Source organism: Otolemur garnettii, unplaced genomic scaffold, assembly GCF_000181295.1.
Source record: "Otolemur garnettii isolate 467f Iridium unplaced genomic scaffold, OtoGar3 scaffold00030, whole genome shotgun sequence".
NCBI classification, from domain to species: Eukaryota; Metazoa; Chordata; class Mammalia; order Primates; family Galagidae; genus Otolemur; species Otolemur garnettii.
The window spans coordinates 1,588,172-1,599,089 of record NW_003852425.1 but is presented as its reverse complement, the minus strand read 5'-3'; the positions used below and the strand labels follow the sequence as shown (position 1 = coordinate 1,599,089).

The 10,918-nt window shown below is 40.6% G+C and overlaps 1 pseudogene; it reads right to left on the bottom strand.

Annotated features, from left to right (window-relative positions):
• Window positions 1-257: 257 nt before the first annotated feature.
• LOC100966569 lies at window positions 258-861 on the bottom strand (annotated as a pseudogene).
• Window positions 862-10,918: the final 10,057 nt, after the last annotated feature.

The following is a 10,918-nucleotide window of genomic DNA, read 5'->3' as shown; positions in this document are numbered from 1 at the left end:
TTCAAATTACTTTGATGTTTCCCCCAAGGCAATATGGAAACTCACATTTTGGAGGTTAAGGTTCTGTTAATATGAACCTTTGAAGGGAATGGGGTTTAAAAGGATGACCCACTGCTGGCACTGCCCCCAGACTCTAATTTAATTTCTTTCTTCTTAACTTTTTCCGTAGGAAAGGGGCTTCCTTTTAGTCATACTTTTATTTGTTTATTTTTGACTGTCCTAAATTGTTTATAGGTTATGAATTTTACAAACAGTACTTATATGAGCGGTAACGGTGGAGCTGGAGAGTATTGTGCCTTCTCCAAGCTGCACGGCGGGAACAACCCACAGTGTGGTGGAACCTATGGCCCTTTCCAAGGCCACGGCTCTTCTGGCCTGCAGATGTCAGCCCCCGCAGCTCCCTGTGCTTGTGGGCTGGTTTGGTGATCCACTGGGTGTCAGGATTTCTTCTGATAGCATTATGGAATGGATCAATGAGGATAACCTCAAAAAATTTGTATGTTGAATCTTCACCAACCCAGTAAGAATTCAGGACTCTTAGAGCCCCACAGTGGCGTCCAGTTCGCTCCTTGGCAACAGACTGAAGGCTTCGAGCAAACTTTAGCTGGTTAACACCATGATGCACAGGCTTGCTGTAGGTTGCACCCTTAGGAACTGGGCGTTTGCGGCCACCATAGTGCACACGAATCCTGTATATGACATAACCTGGCTTAGCCCTGTATCCCAGTGTGCGCGCTTTATCCCGCCGGGGAGGAGCGCAGACAGCTGGAGGTACTGCCCGCAGTGGACCCTCAGAAGAACGCGCATCACATCAGACCGCTTCTTCCTCCACAGCTCCTGGATGTACCTGTGTGCACCCATCGTGGCTCACCTGAAGGCTGCTGCCAGACGGAAAGCAGCGAGCCTTTCTCCCCTAGTCATACTTTTAATGTGTGGTGCCACATTTCACTAGGTTGTTGGCGTATGGATTTACAAAATGCCTTAAGAAGACACCCTTGTGCATTTAAGACAACAATGGCAAAAGCAACTTAGCACTGGTACGTAATTTCTCCGTTCTTTGCATGGGAATCCAAACGCAAAAATGCGTGATCCAGTACCAGCCCATCACACTTACAAGAAAAGTAACAGAAATTGTACATCCTGCTGGTACAAAAGTTTGAATTACTTTAATTAAATATCAAAAATCATATTTCCTTTGCTGGGAGCCCTTGCTTCAGAAGTGAGTGAGTTTAGATGAACACAGCTCACTAGGGATCCTCATTATAACCCTGTATGTAGTTTAAATTGTAGGGGAAGGATAGAAGGAGGTGATATTACTACTATGATCCCATTTTTCTCAGGCCACATCAGCCTGAAGTTTTTTAAAAGGGGTCCCATAAATGGTAACAGCTCTTATTTTTAGCTTCTGAATGCTCTGGCTATTATAAACCTTTAAGTCTTCTCTGCCCACCCCCAGTGGAGACACTGCCGGTTGCTCGCTGGTTCTATCAGCTTCCAGTGGGTTTATGATGTTGCATTTTCCCTCTCTTGCTTCAGGCCATGTTGGCAGGCTGGCTGTCCCCCCCTGCCCCCCATGGCCTTTGCTCTCCGTTTGTAGCCCCCCAGTACCTGTGCTTGCCTCTGCCTCTGATTTCCTTCCTGGAATTCTTGATGTCACCTGGTCAGAAGCAGGATAATGCCTTCTTGTCCCTTCCGGAGTACGCATGGTTCTCAAAGTAGAGCGAGGTTTTTGGTATATTTTCCCTTTATTTTTAGATGTATAGCTTTTTCTCTTTTTAGTGCTGAGATCTGAGTCCATGAGGGTAGGTACAGCCTGGACAAAGCTGGGAAAAATATGAAATGCTGTATCAAGCCGTCACCTGTGCCCCCCGGGAGCCTCATGCACATAGGTGTGGTAGCCCCTCCTTGTCATTTTAGTTTGCCAGAGGGGCCCAGATCCCGGCACTACGTGGGACCTGGACGCAAGCTTGGGGCACCAACACTACCAGCATTTTGTGCTCAACTCAGAGCTGATTTTTCCCCCCTGATTATTTTCTGTTCTCTCTTTCGTGTGTTCTTCACTTCTGATTGTTTGGTTAATTGAATTTCTTTTATCCTTAGCTTATGAAGTGAAAACTGCTTTGAAAGGAGAAACCCCTGAGGTCAGATCTATCTCACTGCCAGGAAAGAGGGAAATGACGGAAAAGCCAGTGAATCAGTACGGTATTTCCCACCAGAAGGAGGCCATTCTATTTCCCTTTGGCAGAGAGTGACATCAAAGCAGCCAAAAAAGTCTCTCTCATTACCAAGGGCTGAGAACTAAGGAATCGGAAACTCAGTGATGTCGTACATATCCCACAAAACAAATCTAAACTGGGACATGAAAGCAATGTTTAAAATTAACCCCGGGAAGGAGGGCTTGCTGGATTTGCATTTGCGGGTGGCAGGTGTCCAGGAGGCCTGCTCCTGATTTTCTGTCTGGAGTGAGGTGCACATTCCCTCTCTGACGGGGACTCCTGGGAACAGTGCTGGGCAGCCACTCTCTCCTTTATATTCTCAGCCTCTCCTCAAACATCCGAGCCTACAGGAACCACAGAGAAGATCAGATACTATTTGACAGTTTGCAACCTATTTGTAGGAAGGTCTACTCAACCAGGTAGCACTTTTGAAAGGCAGAATTATATGTCAGGAGATCTGGGATTTTTCTATTGACTATGCCACCTTTTTAGGGTAACTCCTTTCTCCACGTCTGTTGTTCTATTTCTTTGTAAACAGGCTTGATCTACATGATCCCGCCTTCTCAAAAATTCTGAGTTTATAAATTCGGAATAGATCCTCCTACCCAATGAGTTTCTTCAGACGCCAGTGGAAAATTTCCAGTTGTGCTGGGAGATGTTTTCTCTTACATTCACTGAGCACCACTTATGTAGCAAACATTGTCCGAGGTGTTTATTCCCAAACTGCAGTAAACAATTGCCACCTTTTTATAGATGAGGAAATTGGGGTTTTAGCAGATTATGGAAAACGGCCCATGGTTGCAGAGCAAGTAAGTAGCCCACCTAAAAGCCAAGCTCTGATCTAAATCGTTCAGGGCCCCAAGTTCTTTCCACTTTGCTGCTTTGCCTTCCCGGAGGTGTTTTTACTTTGATATAAACCACAGAACCTGGCACTTTTAATGAAAGGAAAGTTTGCCAAATGAAAAGCAGATTAACGAGATGTTTGGGATGCTTTGCAGTAAATAAATCTCTTTCAGAATTCTCATCTTCTCCCACTCAAATTGCTAAAGCCATAGCAGTAACAATTACTTGAACCTGGTTGAGGCAGTGTGGGAGTGAACCTCTTAATTTCTTTGCTCAGGGTAGACTCTGGAGACCAACAAAATTTTCCTTTCGCTTGCTGAAGCACAGGTCAGAAATTGGATGTATCAGATGTTGGTTTTCTCCATTAGCCTTCTCTTATTCCTCCTGGTTTAGCTGTGTCTTGGAACACCATAACTTCAGGAAAGAAATAGAGCTTAAAATTGGGTCAACATTAAAAACATAAGCAATGTCCACGTCGACCTGTTTCCTGAATAGATTAGATGTAGAGCATCAGTTCAACATGAATGCCTGAGACTTGAAGAGGGCAATGTTTCTTCTTTTCTTCTTTTGTAATCTCAGACAGTTCCCCCAAATTTTCAAACAACTGTATGAAAGTGAAAGACTAGAACAAAAACTTGATTATTCCTAAATGATATATAACTGAATTTGAAGCCAGATGCTCACATTCACATTCAGGAATAATGTGGGTGTCAGGCTAGGTGCTAGGAATACGAGGGGTATGAGGACAAGCAAGTCTCAATCCCTTCCTCTAAAAGCTAGTAATCTGTTCAGGGAAATGAGATAGAAGTGGTAATGTGCTGTAATCTGTGCGGTGGGGAAACTTTATACAAGGACCTTGCAAGGTGGAGGGTGTTACCTCCATTTCTAGGGAAGGAACCTGGGGCTCAGAGAATGTTATTCTAGACCAACAGCTGTTTATTAGTCCTGCAGAGATTCAAACCCAGGTGGGTCCAGTGACAGATTTGTACCCTTTCTCTTACATTTTAACCAAGCAAGCAGGATACCGTTTTTCAATGAATGGTTGAACTTAGTAGATATGATTTCATGAAAGTTAAAAGTTTATTATGTAGTTAGGACACCAAGTTGCATGACATTTTGAGGTTTTTGACCTGAAGATATTTTGAAGAATCTTAAGCAAATCAAATAGTTTTCAGCTTTTTAGAAGGAATGTGCAAAACAGAAAAGTTCACTCATTTCTGTGCCTTTATGTTTATTGGATGGGGTTTATGGATGGGCTTTGGGTGGGGGATAGAAGTAGTCTGTTTATCATTTGGCTACATTATTTAGTCATAAACAATGGTGTTTAATTTTTTCCTCAGCAATCTTTTTCTTTTTTTTTGAATTTCAAAATATTATTTGGGTACAAATGTTTTGGTTACATGTATTGATTTTTATTATGCTTGTGTCAGGGTTATAAGTGTGTCCATATTCCAGAGTCGATTATACCTGTGAGTAGGTCTTTACCCATTCCCTCTTCCCCCCTCCTTTTCCCCACTTGCTTGATTTCCTCTGAGTTTTAGTTCCCTCTGTGCATGTGTGTGCTCATTGGTTAGTTCCAATTTAATAGCAACTACATGTGGTGTTTGTTTTTCCATTCTTTAGAAGCTTCACTTACGATAATGGTCTCCAGTTTCATCCAAATTGTTGCAAAAGGCTCTCATTCATCCTTCTTCATGGCAGAGTAGTATTTCACAGTAGATATATATCTATATATCTATGTATTTCACATTTTGTTAATCCACTCATAAATTGATGTGCACTTGGGTTGATTCCACATCTTTGCAAATGTGAATTGTGCTTCAATAAACATTCACGTTTATGTCTTTTTGTTAAAATGACATAATACCATTGAATATTTTTCTTTAATTCAATCAAGTCTCATTTATTTCTTTTGGGCCAATACTCAGTAGGGGGAATGCTGGGTCAAAGGTAGATCTACTTTCAGTTCTTTGAGGATTTCCACACTACTTTCCATCCAGGTTGTATGATTTACCATGATACCAACAGTGCATAAGCATTCTTCTCTCTCTGCATCCATGCCAACAAATTAGACTTTTTAATAAAAGCTATATTAACTGGGGTAAGGTGATAGCTTATTGTGTTTTAAGTTACATCTCCCTGATGGTTAGTAATGTTGACCATTTTTTATATGTTTATTGGCCATTTGTCTTTTGCCCACTTTTTAATGGGGTTGTCTTTTTTCCCCCCTGATTTGCTTGAGTTCTTTGTAGATTCTGGTTATCAGCCCTTTATCAGATGTGTAGCTTGAGAATATTTTCTCTCATTCTTTACATTTCTATTTGTTCTGTTGATTATTTCCTTAGCTTTTTAATTCAATCAAGTCTCATTTATTTATTTTTGACATTGCCATGATTGCCATTAGGGTTTCCATAAATTCTTTGTTTAGGCTGATGTCTAGAAGAGCTTATCCAGTATTTTCTTCTAGCATTCTTATGGTTTCATGCCTTGTATTTGTTTCTTATCCATCTTGAATTAATTTTTAGTGAGTGGTGACAGATATGGATCCTGTTTCATTCTTCCGAATGTGGTTATTCAGTTTTCCCAACACCACTTATTGAATAGGGCTTCTTTTCCCAGTGTATATTATTATCTACTTTAAGATCAGTTGGTGGTATGGAGATGGTTTTATACCTGGGTTTCTGTTGTGTTCCATTGGTATATATCTCTGCTTTTGTGCCAGTAACATGCTGCTTTGGTTATTATAGCCTTGTAGTATAGTTTGATGTTTGATCCTGTGATGCTTTTAGATTTGTTCTTTTTGCTTAAGAATGCTTTAGCTGTTCAGGCTCTTTTCTGGTTCCAAATGAAGTATAGAACTATTTTTCTAAATCTGTGAAATATGACATTGGTATTTTGGTGGGAATTGCACTGAATTTGGTGGGAATTGCACTCTGTAAATCACTATGGGTAGTATGGACATTTTAACAATATTGAGTCTACTGATCCATGAGCATGGTATGTTTTTCCCTTTGTGTTGTCTGTGCTTTCTTTTCTCAAGGTTTCATAGGTCTCTTTGTAGAGATTTTTCATCTCCATGGTTAAGTATTGTATATTCCTAGGTATTCTGTTTCCTTGGTGTGTATTGTGCATGATATTGAATCTCTAATTTAACTCTTAGCTTGATGGTTATTGGTGTATAGGAGAGCTAATGATTTCTGTACAACAATTTTATAACCTGAGCCTTTGCTGAATTTATTTATCAATTCCAGGAGTTTCTTGGTGGAGTCTTTGGTTAAGATCATATCACTAGCTGGCTTTGAATTTTGTGTTGGCTACTTCAAACTGGTTGTATTGGCTCAGCAGGAGTTAATTTTATGATGTGACTAACAAATAACCAGTTTGAGGTGAAGTGTCTAGGATGGAAGAAGTAACCACACCATTCTCTTTTGCCTTGGTGAGGCCTTAGTTGGAATGCTGTCTTTAGTTTTGGAGAATGTACATTAAGGCAAATATACAGCAGTTAGGATACCTTTAAGAGAAAGTTGGATGGCAACAGGGAACTAAATTCTGGTGTCCGAAGGATCGGAGTGTATAGTTGATGAAAAGACTTGAAGGGGTGAGATAACAGTCATGAAATATTAGAAGGGCTGTCTTATGTAAAAGGAATGTAGAAATGTTCTTTGTGGTCCCAAGAGATACAACTAGAAACAGAGGTAGATTTGTCCTTTAAAAGTAAGAATTTTCAGGTATACCTGCCCCGAGATGTAGAGTTTTCCTTAGAAAGTGGTAGATTTCTAGTTTCTGAGAATATTTGTACATGGGCCAGGTAACTACTTGGTAGAGCCATTGCAGAGAGAATTCAAGAGTAGTGAGGGGCCTGGATTTCACAAGCACCGTAGTTCTACCCAGTTTGATCGTCTTGGCAGCTGCTGGATTTTCCTTCCGGGTTTTGTTTCTACCTTGCTTGGCAGGGTTGGGATATACTTTTGAGGGAAAGATGATGTATGACAGGACATGGGAAGAATCTACAGTGGAAGAACAGCTGCTTTGCTCATTCTTATTTTGGTCTGTTATTTTTATTTGTGTTTTCTATGTACTGCACATGCCTGTCATAGACTGTGGGAGGCCTTGGACTCCAACTGCACAATTTGTGATCTTCAATTTAGGACTGTATCCCATGCAACTGGGTTCTCATACATGTTATTAATAATGATTTTATCAGGTATCACATACAGTCTGGCTCTAAAACTAAGGAAGTCTAACTTAGCTAAGTCAAACTATAATTTAGTTATAGTTTTAGTTAATTATAGTACAAACTATAATTTTAGGGTTTTTTTTTTGTGAGACAGAGTGTCATTCTATTGTCCCTGGGCAAAGAGCAGTGGTGTCATCATAGTTCACTGTAAGCTTGAACTCTTAGGCATAATCTTCCTGTCTCAGCTTCTCCTCAGATTGTATGCGTGTGCCACCACCTCTGATTTAATTTTTCTATTTTTTGTAGAGATGGGGTCTTCCTCTGTTGCACAGTCTGATCTCAAACTCCTGGCTTCAAGTGGCCCTCCCACCTTGGCCTCCCAAAATGCTGGGATGTGGCCACTGCACCTGACCTAATTTTAGAGATTTTAAAATTTGTGGCGGCTTCTTTTCTCTGGGGGAAGTCAGAGCTTGAGTTATTTTCCAAATTTTAATGAAATAGAAATTTCAGGACACCCAAAAGACAGAGAACCCGTTAAAAGTTTTAACATACATTTCAAAGTCATCTTAAAAGTTGCGTATACGTATACACTATGCTGTACTGTTGCGTATGCGTATACACTAGCTGTACTGTTTCTTGCTCTATGTCAGGTCAGATTCTTCAACTATTCAGATGGTCTGAGCTTTGGACTCCTTTTTACCCACTAAGGGACTGAATGTGAGTGACAGAGGATTTTTGCTCATAGCCTACAGTGGAACACCTCTAGTGACAAGCAGTAAATATTCCAGCCAAAAGAGAAGGAAATTGACCATTTTATTGCTTTCCTCAGGGCAGACACTTTGGGGATATGGCAACATGTAATCTTCAGTGACCTAGGAGCCAGTTTCTCTCTAATCCTTTGTAAAACCATAAATAGTGGGAAGGCATAATTTATAGACCAAGAGACATTTTAATATAAGTCCAGCAGTTCATATTCCCCAGCCCCACCTCATTGTGGATACACGGCCTATCTCTTAGAAGGGACACTGGAACCTTGGCCAGAGCCTGTTAATCCCATTAACTTTCATAAATTGTTGTCAAGGGTATTAGGTCCATGGAGGAGATTTTTGAAACCATACAAATGGGTTTGTAGCTCAGTTCAGATTAATCCTCAGCTACATCGCAGAAGGTGTAGCTCAGTTCAGATTAATCTGTTGGGCCGGGACTTTCCCCAGGTACCAGTAATTATCGTAGCCTGTTGTGTAAGGCTCGCTTCTCTTGCTTACAATTTATACACAGCAACTAAGTCCCTGATGGGAGGTTTCTTTTACAGGTATGGGTTTCACTCAAATCTCTGGGCTCTCTTATAATTAAACGCTGATTACTATGTAGATATTTGAACTCTTGGAAGCCTCAACTTGGTTTTTGGCTATGGATATATGCGTATACATAGTTTTTGGCTATTTTCTTAATATGCATGTATATTTCTTCACATGGGGCACCATCATAGGAAAGTCTCATTTATTGTACATTTAAGGGGAAGTTGAGTATTTATTTTTGATATTTTCTCACCCTGAACATCTAGCTCCTGACCGGGTACTGTTACCTCATTGCCCCGACTCCAAATCACCTATTCCATTAAAAAAAAAAAAAGGCCCAATTCTCAACCTGTTTTCCCCTGGTCTTTGCTAAAACATTGGTTTATAAGGTATCACTTTTATCACTTATTAAAGTATTGCTTTTCAAAATGTACTTGTATTTTAATAAATATCTCTGAAGGTTAACTATTCAAAGCACTGAATCTCTGTAGTTAAATTTTAGGCAGGGGAAAAATAGTTTCTGATGGAGATGCAGAGAGCTGCGTTGATGCCACAGGAAAAGCAGGGCTCTCGCTTTGCTTCAGATACATGAGTGTGGTGATAGGCCTGGCAAGTCTCCCCTTTTCAGATAAATGCAGAGATGGCATGTTTGTGTGGGGAAAAATAAAAGAGGAAGTGGTTGGGATATTGTTTGGGCTGGAGAGAAACAAGATCCAGTACTAAGGTTTTGTTACTTTTGAGATGTGGGTAGGGGAGCCCAAACTAAGTGGAAGGAGCTGTGGAGGATCCACAGATAAGGAAACCTAGTCTCTGCTTTTCAATGGTTTCTACCCTGTGATGTGGGGAAATCAGATGTGCATTAACAGCCTGACCTGGAGGCAGAATATGAAAAGAGCTCTCGTAAGAAACAAGTAACATGCCATGGAAATGTGTGGTCCATTCTCAATGGGGTATCTGGCAAGCCTTCTTACAGAAAGTGGGACATTAGTTGAACTTTAAAGCACATTGCACTTTGAAAATTTGTACCCTTGAAAGAAATGTCTCGAGCTAGGGCCTGTGCCTTGTTTTAGGAGGGAAGTTTGGCCGAACTGAGGGAACCTAAAAGGTGAGTGTTGTGTGGTCAGCTTGGAAAACTCAATAAGGACCCCGAGCCTGCAGGGCTTTGAATGTTTCATTGAATATTTTAGACTTTATTCTCCTAGTACTAGGAAGCTGTTTAAGATTTGAGCAGTGGAATAATATTCTTCATAAAAGTAAGTCTGACCAGGACAGATTAAATGGAGGGAATGGCATACTCATTTGTCCACAGCTTGGGGAAGGGTGAAGATGGCCTCTAGTCCATAAGCTGTCGTGGTTGCTGCAGAGCAGAGTAAGCGGCATGAATCCTCCTCCCAGATATGCGTCCTTTTTCATTATGGAGCATATGTTTAGCAGCCAAGTTGTCTTTAAAGTAATAAGAGCAAAAGCTATTTGGAATAAATGTTTCAGAGCTGTTTGTTAATTTGCACAGAACTATGAGCAAATAGGATTGAGCTAAGGCTTTTACTGTAGAGTATGTGGTTTTGCAGAGGCTGCTGTGGCATTATATATACTTTTATCTCAGCGAAAACCCTGAAGCTGTGGCCACCACTATTACTCAGAGACCTGGAGTGTCGGCAACATAATCGAAATAGCCAAGTGAGGGTCTAGAGTTTTTCCGTGCTGTCTCGAAGTCTCAGAAAGATTATTTCCTTTGTATTCCCTATGTTCACAATATAAAAGCCTCCCAGACATCTAGTCTTTACCAGGTCAAACATTTCAAAAGGAAGGAAAGGTATTTTTCACTTGTTTTTCAGTTTAAGGCAAGTGTCTTAGGAACTCCTGACCCTCCCTTCCTGGAGCTATTTATAAATAAGAAAAACAAAATAAAAAAAACAAAAACCCAGGTAAATGTCATATATATGCTCAACTACTTTGTCCTTGTATAAAATTCCTAATATGGCATGGTGGAAACATTCTGAATTGTGATCTAAGAGATCTGAGTTCCAGCCCTAGTTTTGTGAATGGAGAGTCTGATGGTTTTGTCAAGCCTTGGACTTAATGGTGAGGAATTAAGATTTTTCTGAATGGTCTCTGTGCTAGTCTGTAGTACTGTTCTCAAGGACTTTTGGCTCATGGCTGTAGAAAATGAGGTGGCTCATAATAAGTTTGCATTTCCTGGTTGATGATGTTAGAGTGGCTGTCACGTGTGTGACTTCTAGGACAGAACATTTAATGTCACTTTGGGACTTTCCAGAATTCTCTTTCCCTCTGTAATGATGGAAATGGCCACAGTAGGCATGTACTAGGACCAGGACACCTTTCTCATTTTAAGCCACTGAGATTTTAAGGTTTTTTTTTTTTTT